The following is an 11,240-nucleotide window of genomic DNA, read 5'->3' on the forward strand; positions in this document are numbered from 1 at the left end:
TGCCATACTTAGAAGTACAAGTATGATTAAAACAAGATTCATTCACTAGCTACATTAGTATAATTACATTCATAGTGATTTTCTAATAAGTAGAAAATCAAAACATTCTGAGAAGGGATTCACATGCACAAAAGCCTGGCTATTTTTACTAGCAATATTTGTCTCCGAAAATACACAACCTTTGAGTACAATTATTACCTTTCTCATGCTACAGCATCTTACAAATTGATACAAAAACTGTATGTTAGGATTGCTGTCAGACAAAGGTATTTAAAATATAAATGGATTACAAGTTACAATTTTATTTCCAGCTTTCCTGATGATAGTGAAGTATAAGCAGCAGCACTTGAACAAAGTCTGGTTTTTATAGTGGACAGGAAAAAATTCTCTGTAAAGAATGATCTTACAAAGGAAGGATGGAAGGAAAGGAATAATAAAATATGAGATCATTTTTGACATTTCCTCTTGCATTTCAAAGAGGTATATCAAAAAAAGAAGGTGCAAGGTATCTCCTACTTTGAATGCAAAAGGAGTTCTTCCACTGCCAGTGTGCAGAGAATCTTCTAGAGAGACAATATTTTACACTATCAGCTGCTAAAGTCTGCCTTGTTTCTTATAAAAGGGAATACATCCACCATAAAATTAGTAGATGACACTTTCAAAAACAGAGGGTTTAGGAGTTGGAAAAGGAAAGAACAAGACCAGTAACTACCCTAATAGCCACAAAGTATGAAACACTGAGTCAACACGGCTGCTTAGCCTAAATGTCATTAACACTATACTACAGTTCAGATTAGTGCTACAGAATTTATATACTACAAAGCCAAAGAGGATACACTTGTGCAGAAAGACTTCCTAGCCTCGTCTCTACTTTTCCATAGGAAATATTTTCACAGCAATTGTTCATGCTCTCCATGGAGCAAACTGAGCAGGTATTGGCAAGTACCCAGATGCACTGAGGGGCACATGTCTATAGTTTCTTCAGTAAAGCAGCCCTGTCCTTACAATGCTTGTCTCACTACTGCTGTACTTCTTTCCATAACAGTGGGCAGATTAATAACCTTTCTTACTTCCCACTGTATGTCTCAACATTAAATATCCAAATAATTTTTTCTAGTTATCTGGGTGCATTTTTTCCTATATTTCTGTCTTGAATATGACCTGGTCTGATGAGTAGCCACATTCTGTGTGCAGTCTCCCCTGTGCCAGCTATTTCAAAAGATACCAAGGAAAAAAAATCAATAACAGCTGATGGCATTTTGTTGGTGATACTGTGGATTTCATAGGTATTCATCCATCCATCATTCACAGTTGTTTTCAAAAGTATTCATGGCCGTCAAGAGTTCAAACCCATTCAAAACTCAGCCATAAAAATACAGAAAACTAAGTTATACACTAAAATAAAGCATTGCTTCTTATGTACAAATCACTGCAGTCCACAAGGTGGTCAAATCAACATTTGACAATTCTGGATGCAGAGGGAAACAGTGACATAGGATGAGGACAAGGCTGAGGTACTTAATGGCTCCTTTGCTTCAGTCTTTGACAGCAAGACCGATTGTTTTCTGGATATCCAGTCCTCTGAGCCAGAAGACAGAGATTGGGAGCAGAATGAAGCTCCCATAATTCAAGAGGAAATAGCAGCAACCTGCTATGTGATTGAAACACCACAAGTCTATGGGGCTAGATGGGATCCACCTAAGTGTACTGATGGAGCTGGCAGAAGAGCTTGCCACGATGCTTTCAGTCATCACCAGTAGTTCTGGGTAACTGTAGAGGTCCCAGTTGACTGGAAATTAGCAAATGTGTACAAGAAAGGCTGGAACGAGGTTTCAACAAGGTTTCAGCCTGACCTCAGTGCCAGAGAAGTCATGGAGCAGATCATCTTGAGTGCCAACATGGGGCATGTACAGGACAAGCAGGAAATCAGGCCTGGCAAGGTTGGTTTTATGAAAGGCAGGTCCTGCTTGACCAACCTGATCTCCTTCTGTGATGGTGTGACCTGTCTTGTGGATGAGGGAAAGGCTGTGGACATTGTCTGCCTGGGCTTCAGTAGAGCCTTTTAGCCTAGCCCCTAACCTGCAGTGGCAGATGACTGCAAACAACTCCAGCACTGCTGACTCACATCCTGAGAGCAAACAGGACATGTTGGACACATGGCTCTTTGCTTCCCTCACAAGGAACTACTTCTCATTTCTAGTCAGAAAGTTGCTTCCTGTGACTTTGTTCACCTGATGTAACATCTTAGGCTTTCATAGAGTTACCTGCTATTGCCCTACACTGTTACTGTCCATAATTCCATATCCAGCAAGCATTTAATTCCATTCTTTATGTCATGTTTCTTTCTATCAGTTCATAGGATGAGAAGTACATGCAAAGATGTCTCAGCTTTGCTTTATTCTCTCACAGAATATCTTAAAAAGAGGAAAAGGTAAACCTGTTCACTAGCTGAGGAGAAGTACTTTGTCTCCCTAGTAGATGATGTCCACATGTCCTTCAAAAAGACATTTTGTTGTGATCAGACCTTTGAAGCAGGAGAAAGGTAACATGAAGAAAGCAGCACAAATTATTCTGTTCGTGTATACTTTTTTTTTCATATTTGGTTCTACATCATGTATATACTGATTGCCTCTTGTACTTCTCCAATTTTGGTACAACAAATACTATACTATTTTTGAAAAAGAAGAAAAATTAGCACAGTATTTTTTCCCCAAAATGGTGAAGTTAGATGAAGTAAAAAATATATGAAAACAGTGTAGGGTGAAACAGAGCTAATCACTCAAGAAAGCAGTATCTGGGGTGATAGGAGACAACATTTGCATGACTCAAGAAGGTATAGAAATTTCTACAGGGCATGAATTCATGAGTCAGAATCACATATTAAAAATAAGCAATGGGCAAAGTAAATACTTTTGATTTATAGAGGTATTATTCCATTGAGAGTTTCTGCTAAGTGGACCATAAATTATCCGAACTTTACTCCTGTGCTTTATAACACCACTGAAACCTCCTCATATAGTCCATTATGTGTCTTTATTTTCCCTTATATTCTCACACACACAAATGTAGCAGTCTGCATAACCTAAAACATTACTTAAATACTGAAAGAATTTATCAGATTTCTAATCACATGCCATTTAGAAATATTTTACATCATGTGAAGAAAAAAACTTTAAAAAAAACCCAATCATATAATAGTCCACCAGACAACATGTAACAGTTGTTGTAGGTTCTATGAAATTAGCTGATGGCTGAGAATAGGATTTTCCAAATCCTCTAAGCACCAGATATGAACAAATAGAGGAAAAGCTAAATTAACCTGCTTAATTCTAAGTACAGTAGAATACAAATTGCCAGAATTATGCAAAGTACACACACGCACACGCATGCACACACACCCCACACAGAGGTAAACCCACATTTTCCCCCATTTCTGAACCTGGTACCTTGCTCTGTTGGGCTGCTTAGGAGACTCTGATCCAAAGTTATATCAGCAGGATTATGGAAGCTCCCAACACATCTACCAAGGCTGGGTAAATCAAAGACAGAGACCAGACAGAAATTTCTCTCTTGATTCTTCAAGCGTGGGAGCTGGATGCAAGGCTGACCACCTTCCTCTTCAGAAATATTCCTGGCTAAGCCTTCACTTTGTCTCCATAACAATATCCATCTCAGTTCCTCGGATTAGTGGATAGTCCCAGGTGAATCTGTGCAACAAGCATCAGTCCAATCCCATCTCAGCAAGAAGCTCAAACCTTGAAGTATCTGCTTCTCCATGTTATGTACAAGATCCTGGCGTGTACATCCAATGCTGCAAGCTGGAAAAATCAGCTCAAGTTATGAGGGAGATGGAAAATTACAGTATTGATATTCTCAGCATGAGTGGGTACAGATGGTCAGGAACAGATTGTATCAAATTGAAGAACAATAATAAAATCATGAACTACTGAGGTTCCCCTGCTGGAGGAAAACAGATAAGTTGCACTGATTGTGAGTGACACCACATAAAAAGCCCTGTGAGACTGATGAGGAACCAATTAGCAGCAAAGCAGCAGGTACACAGTTCAAGTAAGTGAGGATGAAAAGCCTCCAAATGGTACCATGATACAAAACAACTTCTTAAAACATCTTACAGAACCTTATTAACAGTAGCACACCCTCATCGACATGGCTGGGCATAAATGGGAAAGTAGGGAGGACTAATTATGGACAGAACATGACTGGGGATCTGGAATCTGTTCACACAGCAGCACCAATAAAGACATTATCCAACTTTGGTAACTAAATTATCTCTTGATGGCAAGAGCATGTTCTTCTGCCCACAAAATCACATCAGACTGGTGATAATAAAATACGGGCACAACATGGTTTTAACCTGTATTAATTTTTATTTGTTCCTCTGAACGTTTGAGCATGTAAGTTTTAGGTACCAACAGTGATGTGACATATATGCTGCCATTGTGGAAAAGAAATAAAATACTTGCAGAAGTAAATAAAAAATAGCCACTCAAATGCATGGTGTTTAAATGCTTTTCTTTAAAAAGCAATTTTTCCACTGAAAGGCATAATTTTCAGGTATCACAAAAACAAAACTTGAGTATCCTTAGCAAAATATGTTAGTAGAACTAAGACTTTTCTGGTATTTTTCAATAAAAATAGGGCTGGGTCACTGCAATGCTGTGGAGTAGCAGTGCCAGAAAGGGACCAGCAAAGCAGTACTTCCCAAATGGTCAGGACAAGTCCCATTAAAATGGAAAAAGTGAATAAATGTTTAGACATCACATTGGCAGATAGCGAAAAGGGGGCTCCTGATTTTGATAATAGCTAGAATTAACTAATAAAAAACAAAGGAGGAAATACCATTACCATATAAGAAACCCTACCCCAAATTAAGGAGGAGACTTCCACTTCATACTGAAACTGCCCTATCAATTGAAAAATAATCTATGTGGCTAATTTAAATAAGACAATAACTGTGAGAAAATAATCTTGCATTAACACAAAAATAGCTTAAAAGCAAAGAACTGGAAGGCACAACACAGTGTAGGGTAACACATATCAGATCTGATCAAAGGCAGCAAAAAGAATCACAAAATGATGCTCTAAACCTTGAACTGAGAACAAGAGAATGGATCCACTTTAGAAGAAAGTAGAAGAAAAACCTACAAAACTACCTGAAAGACAATTTTAGTGACTGTAAGGCTAACATAGCATCACAGTCCTCTCCAGAAAATTATCCTACATACTTACACTGAATTGGATTTGCAACATCACTGCATCATCAGGTACCTTAAGAACAGCAGATTACTTCTGGCAGCTGCTCTTGTGCTGACTGCATGTTCACTGTCACTGAACAACCAGTGCACAGTGGGACACAGGGCACATTCCAAACATACCTACACTGTGGCCTTTGGTATTGACTTTCAGGAAGCTTTCAAGAGGATCTCTGAAATCTTTTAGTGAATCTGTACAATACCCAGAAAATGTTATGGTTTTCATTAAGACACCAGATAGATGGACCAAGATCTCTAACCAGCTGGCTTGAAGTTAATAGTGAATTTACTGTATTTTGGAGGTAACACGTCATCAAGACAATGAAATTCTGTGGTCATGTCACGCACATGTAGGTCTGGACATTGCTGATGGTATCTGCTTCCTGGAGACATTGATAAAAAACACGCTGCTTGGGAACTGTCAGAACTGAATAAAATGTCCTGAAGTCAGAAAGTTGATAAACAAAGGTGATAAAAACCAGTGTGACCTCAGAGAATTGTATTGCTCCATAAGAGGGAAGTCTAAAGTATCATTACCTCACTAAAACAGCAACTTTTGCACGATTTCGACTGTGAGCAAATGACTCAAGTGGAAAGCTTTGCTTTGCCGTGGCTGGCCTCCAGCAGGGAAATCTAACGCCCTCCATGACAAGCTAAGAGTCTTTTGTAGCTATGCATTAAACATATATCTGCAGGTCAGGAAGGAACAGATGGAAAACTGCTGTCAGCATTGGTATTCCCCTTGGCTACTCAGAAACAGTTGCACAGAATAAAGCAGGCCCTGATCTCGGACTGGACATTGTGGCCCAAAACACCTGACCTCTGGCATCCCCAAAGACAAGAAAACCAGAGACATTTTCAGCACAGTATTCACTAAAGCAGCAGTTTTGCAAGAAAATTTGGGAAACTGTGATGGTGTTGGCTTCTGATAGTACTTCCTCAAGGCAGCTGAAGTCTTATGCTTTTGGTGATATGAAAAGTAGGTTGAATTAAGACAGATAAAATGAGAACCTGACAGATTTGCAGTTTCTTCCTTCAGGTATTTCTCACTGAAATATGTAACTGGTTAGTTTAGCAATCCACTGCGTACTATTTTAGCTTTTCCTATCATATGAATAAAATCTTTGGTTACTAAACATTTTAACGAAACTCATTTTAATAGGTTTTTTAAGAATTTAGTTCTGATCTGTTCTGCCACATTTTTTCCATGTCTGCTACTGTGACTCCATCCTTTAGTGTGACCATCCGTTTGAATTTTGGCTCTGTCCAAAATTCACTATGACATTTCTTCAACATAGAGAGCTCTGTCAAAATCTCTGTCTAGGGCTGTTCACACAAAAGATTCTCTACAGAGTAAGGCACAAAACACAAAGGTATTTGTCTTTTGAAGCAAATTACTACACATTGTCCATAATTTAGGGAATTGTCACTAAGCCAGATTTCTGGTTTTATTCCTTTATTCCTGGAGGGGAAAAAAACCCTCTTCTGACTAAACCTTAGTTTCAAATCACATTTGGGCACCCAATTACTGAATTAAGTTTATTCCACAGTTTGACATCAGTATCATAATCCAGTTACCTATCCCATGCTGCTTTAACTTGTGATAGTGAACATTTTCTGTTTGAGATATTGTACCACAGCTACTGGACAGCCATAACTGATAGGATTATGTAAAAACAGCAGCTTATCACGAATATCCTAACGTTTTCTGATGTTAAATACTCACTTGAGAATGATGCAACTGCAAATATTGCCAGTGGTTTTGTTTGCCAAGGTTATATTTTGCCTTAAGTGATGCAAAAGAACACAGGCTCTATTCCTGAAATAGCTGGTCTATAAATATGATACCTTTAGATACCCAGCTGAGCCAATGATTCTTTTGCCTTCAGACTTAAATGCTGGATTATCCCATTTGTGAGGAAAAAAAAATAGGTGTTTTTGATATTTCACCTTACATTCTTATAGCATAAGAGGGATTGAATTTTCCCTTTCATCTTCACTCAAACTGAGCGAGAAAACTGCTGACATGTTCCTTTCTTTTTGATCTGTGCCTTATAGCTCCCCCATCTCCTGCCATGCCAAACTGCACCCCTTTGGCCAGTTTGCAATTATATTTTGGTAATACTCTTTCCCCTTTGGCTCTCCTGGCTTCTCACCCTCCATGAATTTTTGAGTCCAGGTTTCCTTTCCCTTAATGCATCCCAAATACTGCGCACACCATAGGGTAGATTCACAGGCATCTGCAAATGATTAAAGCAACCATAGGTCTTTAAAAGCAAAACTATCCTCATTTTTGGAGGGATTAGAAGTAATATTGCCCCAGATATTATACAGTAGAAATAGCCTCAAAAAAGAAGTATTTCTATTTTCTGATTAGCAAAACCTAAGTCATTCAGCCAAGTCAATGATAACCACAGAGAAAGCAAGAATTTCTGAGGTGCTATTTTGGGAAGCAGGGATGTGAAGAGAACAAAAACAGAAGAGAAGGAAAACCATAATGCTGGAAAATCTGGAATCCTCAGATCAAAAGAGTTTTACAAATAGGAAGAAGTGATTTCATCCTCAGGTACTGTTCGATCTCTACCCTAGATCTCAAAGTGCAGAAAAACAGCAAACAGCTGTTCTCACAGGACAGAGTGAAAGGGAAATGAGTAATGATGAATGCTGCTGCTTAGCTACCCAGGGATGTTTGCCCCAGATAGCAAAAGCAGGAGTGCCCAGACTGGGACTCTGCAGCTGTTGATAAGGCCTGGCTCTGTCATGAACTAGTGGAGTTGTTTTAGGCAGTTGTTTGATGCAATGGCCTCTCTTAGCAGGTGTAACAGATCCCCTATCCCTTGCTACACCCCACAGCCCACTTGTACTTTACACCACTACAGCTTTCATATATTGCTTTGTAAGTAATTGGCATTTTTCAGGTTGCTGAAAAAAATTGTCATATTCTACAATAAGGCTCTTAGATAAAATCCCACATCTTCAAATAATTCCACTCTGACTGAATACAAGTTAGAGGCTTGGATGTCAGTATTGTAATAAATACATGAACACAATATGTCTACTGAATCTATATTAAATCTGTGGTTTTCTATCATATTATGGTTTTTAATCACATTTTTACAATGACAGTCAAAATACCATCTCCATCCCTTTATCTTCTTAATAATCAGCAATGCTCTTTTGTCTGCTGAAAGATCTTTGGTTTTGCCCACACAAGCCATAAAAGTAGAAAACATGATGCAACATGCTATAAGCTCACACTTTTTGTACCTGCTGACACTGCTCCAGCCCTGGACGAAATGAAATCATTAAGTATACTAATATTCATTAATATAAAAAAAATTAAACTCAAGATATTCCACTTTATATTCTAAAAACTTCAGAGATAACAGATCAAACTTTGAAGGGACTGGAAAACAGCAGCTCTGCCTTAAGTTAGTCTAACAGTAATTACTCACTACCTTTGAAATTAAGTCCTTAAGGCTGTTTCAAACTATTTATAAAGCACACAATCTTCAACTGAGAGAAATGTATACTTTTTTCATTTATTATAGTAAGCAATGACACTTTCAGCAGTTTTTAGTTGGTGGTATTTGAACTGTGATCTTTAATTTTGTGCTAGAATTCTTCGCGCACCTTCTAAGGCCCCAGAAGTCTTGGGTGAGCACATCACAGTCTTTTCTTTCTAATTAAAGTCCCTCTTCTTCAAACACCTTTCCATCTTTCTCTAGTTTAACACTGAGCTTGTTTCCCACAAACCATTATCCACAGAAATTTTTTGTCTTCAGTTACAAAACCTCATTCATCTCTCTTCAAACATTTTTAGACTTTTAGGTGCAGAATTGCAGAAGGTGCAAAAGGTGTTCATTTGTCACTGGTTTTGCTCATCTTGAACCTCATTGCCTCTGTGTGCAATTGTGTCCAAACCTAGACAGATAGTCATAAGTTAACTAGTCATATTTCACATCATAATGTTATGTATAAAAATAAGTTTTAACTAAAATACAAATGTCTGAAGCATGGGATAAACACCTCTTGAAATAAGCATTTACCCCCACTGAGTACAGATCAGGTATGCAAAGCTGTGCACTAGGCCTGCACTTCATACATCTAAGGTTAAGCAAGATGAAATCTACTGCCTCCACCACATTCTTGGTCCAGTCACTGGGAAAGTACTGCAGAGACACTTCCATATAACAGAGCATGTTACCTGACTAAAGGTTACCAATTAAACACAAAGTCACAGCAAGGATCAGAACAATTAGCAAAAACCAAGTGCACAGACCAATCCAAAAAACATGGAAGGGGAACGATACAGATGACTGCTCCTAATGCAAAACCCACTAAATAAGTGTAGGAAACTCCCCAGAAAACTCTGCAAACTGAGGGATTATCTAAAGATTATAAAACTTCAGAGGAATAAGAATTTAGGGAGTGTGTAAAATTTATTAGAGGATTATTTTTTTAGTGGACTGCAGCAGTGTGCCAAACTTCCTCTGGGATGTTTAAGGTAACCACAAAAAGTTTGTAAAGGGAGTGACTAAAGTAGACTGGAGAGAAAGAGGCATAGGAAAACCAAGGACAAAGAGGATAAAGGGGACCAGTCCCATGTAGCAGCTTACCAATTACACTGCAGTGCTGCAGTCCATCCCATATTAGTATTGCACCATATTTCCAACTAGTCTTGTGTGCATGTACCTGTCAAGGCTAGCAAACCTCAAGTGAGACTAGCCCATAAGCAGGACAACAGGAGCATGATCCACTGGAGCAGGACCACATGGCCAAGGCACTTGAAGGTCCAGGGAAAGGGAAACACAGCAGTCACTCCTGGAGGGTCACCCAGAGCAGCCACCAGAGCCCCACTGCAGCTGTGTGGACACCCAGAGGTGAGGCTCAGCCTGGCCAGCCGGAGAAGGAAGAGGGAGGAGCAGCAACACCCAGCCCAGTCTCTGTTTACACAGGTGCCAATACAGGCACTGCACTCTGCCCCTGGGATTTGTGGCTGGCAGTGTTTATTGTTTGTATTGTGTGTAGGTGTGCACACAGGTATTGTTTTATATTGTTACAAGCTTGATGATACAGGAATCACAACAGCCTGGGGTCCTCTGGCTTGGGAGGGGAAACTAAAAAAAGCCCTCATCCCAAAAGTCAGGGTATTGCTAAGGTATTGCTATCATGAGCAAAGTGAAGAAGGGTCATGCAGACACAGGCAAAAAAACCATCCTGTTGAAATTTTCAGTTGGTCTAAAGGTTTATATACTTCCACATACCTGAGTGGTCATTTAGTTTGTTTTAGGTATCTGTAACATATGGAGAGTAAAAGAAATTACTTTATTCAAATATCTGTTTCATTTCATAATTTGGCTATGATGAAATAGAAATAAAACATTGATGACTCCATAGCTGCTGTATGGAGAAACACTAAGGCTATGAATTCACCAATGCTATGAATACTGTTCTAAGTATTTATGCAATAAAGAAATTATTTTTCTTTCAAACCACTTCTTAGGTATCTCCCCAAAGAAAGAACATACACAGAAGTCTGGGGGCTTTTTTAATTAGCAGGTCTGTAGGCATTGGTTTAGAAAATAATGTCATTTTCCTTTTTTTCTTTAATCAACAACACCAAAATTTTTAAGGGAAACATTACCAGTTTCCTTTGATTTTCAGTATCTTATGTGGAACTAAGGATTTTATTCTGCATATACTTGGGTACACAAACATGCAGATGCATGTATCCATAGTCTTTCTACATACAGTCATTTTGATAAATCTAGGTAGCACCATTAAGGTGGTTAAGATGAGGTCTGATTACACCCCTCAAATCACTGAAAGGAAAAAATAATAAAAACCCCTGCCAAATAAGAACTTATTAAGGGCTCCAGCTCCTTTATTTTAATTTCTAAACCATTTCAGCAATGGCCTGTAACAGACTTACATGAGCACTTCTTGCAAGCACAGCTACCACCT

This window comes from Agelaius tricolor, unplaced genomic scaffold (assembly GCF_023055355.1).
Source record: "Agelaius tricolor isolate 1412-34295 unplaced genomic scaffold, bAgeTri1.0.p SCAF_2, whole genome shotgun sequence".
NCBI lineage: Eukaryota > Metazoa > Chordata > Aves > Passeriformes > Icteridae > Agelaius > Agelaius tricolor.